At 36.9% G+C, this 3,259-nt stretch overlaps 1 pseudogene; it reads left to right on the top strand.

The window, feature by feature from the left end:
* Positions 1 to 688: 688 nt before the first annotated feature.
* LOC136867567 (5S ribosomal RNA) lies at positions 689 to 806 on the top strand (annotated as a pseudogene).
* The last annotated feature ends 2,453 nt before the right edge of the window (positions 807 to 3,259 follow it).

Raw genomic sequence — 3,259 nt, 5'->3', positions numbered from 1 at the left:
CCATTTCCTTCTCAGTTTTACTCCAGATTCCTTTCATATTGCTCATATGTCTTCCTATGATCCAAATATAACTTGTATATCACACCGCATCATCTCCATTTCGTGGTATAACACCCTAACTCAATTATAACATTAACCACAATGTCGGTATAATATTCACAACCAAAGTAAATTAACCTCTTACTTAAAATAGACAGCATTACGAATGCATAACTCGATTATCACTGATCAAATACATCCTAACCAGAGGATTGTCATTTTTAGTTAGATGACTACCTATTATCCTCCTACTTCGTTATATCAATGCTATTTCACACATGAATTCGCTTTTCTTGAATTAAATCAATGACAGCACTGCGCAATTATATATTACACACAATTAGAAAATGACACCTTTCAAAACAAGCTTTTTAAGTTACCTACTGTAATAATATATCAACTGACTTATCTTTTTTTCCCTGTATTCCCTCGATGGTGTGTCAAGATGCTTTGGGACATCTAGTCAGATACGTCTGTTACATTGTGTCGGTCTCTGGGAACATATGGGCAGGCCATCCCTCCTTCTCCGTCATCTCGGGATAGCTCCGTCGACTTCAGGTCACCATCTCCAGTCAGCCAGCCTTGGTCTTCTTAGTGCAGGATGCTGGCCACCTCTTGCGCAGTTAGGACAAAAATACAGATAAACATGGTCAGTTTCATACCATGTTGAATCCACCGGTTCTCGTCCGATCACCGCAGTTAAGCAACATTGGGCGTGGTCAGTACTTGGATGGGTGACCACTTGGGAACATCACATGCCGTTGGCTCAATTCAAAGCCTTCTAACATTCATAAACGTATTGAAAAGAATGCTTCTTTCAATTAAATTCTGCTAATGTCTTATAGACTACTAACACGTCTACGAAATTCTCAATTATAATTCGATTTAGCTTTCCATATCTTGTTTTCAATTGCTGTAGTTATTATTTTCTTGACAGAGATTTTGAATGATATCTGCTACTTCTGCATGGTGTCTTGTGACATAGCCAGTTACGTAACGATTCCCAACAAGTCGTTTTAATTTCTCAGTTTATTAACAAGCTATTCTACGCAATACTCCTGTAGCCTTGCTATTCTCTCTTGATGTTATTCCAAATTCTTTTCTATTTGAGCTTTTTGTTGTCAATACCGTCTACTTTACTTAGCAATATATTGTACCGTGCAGCTTGAGATGATTTCTTCTCGAATTTTTCTTTTGTAATAATAAATTTGTAACAATCCTGTATCCTTCATTCTTTTTCATCGCCTTCTTGATACTATTTCTTGGCTTATTCCTGATATGAATACCATCTTCTTGACAATGATGATTAACTTTGTGTGTCGTGTTTAATTTTCTTGCAGCATAGCGTCCATTTTTGTTCCAAGATGTTCATTCCTTACAGTGAAATGGCACAGTACCATTGTTCAAAAAAGGAAATAGGAAGAAATGTGGAAATTATAGAGGTATAACCCTATTATCACATGGGCTAAAAATAATGGAAAAAGTCATAGACAAAAGACTGAGGGATATAGAAACACAGTTAGAGGAAGAACAATATGGCTTTAGACCAAATAGATCAACAATAGACTTGACATTTACAGCGTGAACGATAATGGAAAAATATCTGGAAAGGAACAAGGAAATCATCTTCATATTTTTCGATTTGGAAAAAGCTTATGATACAGTTAAGAGAAAACATGTATGGGAATGCCAACTGAAAAGGAATGTACCAAAATCATTAATTAACAAGATAAAAATGTTGTATCATGAGAGTAAAAGCAGTGTACAAGTGGGGAGTGGTGACTCTGAAACATTTTATACCAAAAAAAAAAAAGGCCTCAAGCAAGGAAGTGCACTGTTGTCATTACGAGGTATTTTTTATTATATTGATGGATGAAATCATAAAACGTGTAAAACAGAGTATTAGTAGTGATGAAGTGAATGCTTTGGTATTTGCAGATGATGTGGTAATTTGGGGAAAGGGAGAAAAGGAAGTACAAAAAACACTGGACGTTTGAAATGAAAATCTGGAGTTTGGAATGGTAATTAGCAAAAAGAAAACTGTTGTCATGCACTGTGGAAAAGAGAAAAAGAGAAGCCAAGTGAACATAGATGGACAACAGTTACAGAATGTAGAACAGTTTACATATCTGGGTAGCATTATTAATGGAAGTAATGAAATCAACCCTGAAATTAATAACAGAATAAGTAAAGGTACAACAATTTATCATCAAGTTAGAGTTTTTATGGGATGACAAAGTACCCAAGAAAATGAAATTAACATTATATAAACAATATTTCATACCAATTGTAACATAAGGAGTAGAAATGCTGGTAACTAATAAGAGACAAGATAGTAAGATCCAAGCAGTAGAAATGAAATTTTTAAAACCATCAGTTAAAAAGACAAGAGGAGATAGAATTCAAAATATTAAAATCAGAGAAGAGTTAAACATAGAACCGTTAGTGCAGAAGATACAGAAAGCAAGACTGAGATGGTTCGGACATGTAAAAAGAATGGGAAAGGAACGGGTAGCAAGAAGGGAATTGGAAAGAGAAGTTAAGGGAAAGAGACCAGTAGGAAGACAGAGAAGAAGGTGGATAGATCAGATTTGGAAGGACATTAGAGAAGCTGGATTGGACGTGGTAGAAGTAATGGAGCAGGAAAAGTGGAAGGACAAAAAGGAGTGGAGGCTTGTTAACCACACCCAAGCGACTGGGGTGGGACATTGATGATGATGATGACATATTTGTTAGTTATGAGATCAAAATGTATGTATTGCACTAAACAAGTTTTGGAGTAAATACGTACTTACCAGATGCATAAATAAAAATTGTATGGCCTCAGCTACTGTGTGCAAGCATTTCTTTTTTCTTTTTTGCTATTTGCTTTACGTTGCACTGACACAGATATGTCTTACGGCGACAATGGGATAGGAAAGGTCTAGAAACTGGAAGGAAGCGGCCGTGGCCTTAATTAAGGTACAGCCCCGGCATTTGCCTGGTGTGAAAATGGGAAACCACGGAAAACTATCTTCAGGGCTGTCGACAGTGGGGCTCGAACCCACTATCTCCTGATTACTGGCCGCACTTAAGCGACTAGAGCTATTGAGCTCGGTGCAAGCATTTCAATTTGACCCCATCTGCCTGCTTGCGCATCAATGTTCCATTGTACTCTATGTCTACTAGATAAAGCCTAGAAATCTCTTGTTAGATCTGTATTGACAGTTGAACTTCTTGC

This window comes from Anabrus simplex, chromosome 3 (genome assembly GCF_040414725.1).
Source record: "Anabrus simplex isolate iqAnaSimp1 chromosome 3, ASM4041472v1, whole genome shotgun sequence".
NCBI lineage: Eukaryota > Metazoa > Arthropoda > Insecta > Orthoptera > Tettigoniidae > Anabrus > Anabrus simplex.
This window is presented reverse-complemented; position numbering and strand designations above follow the sequence as displayed.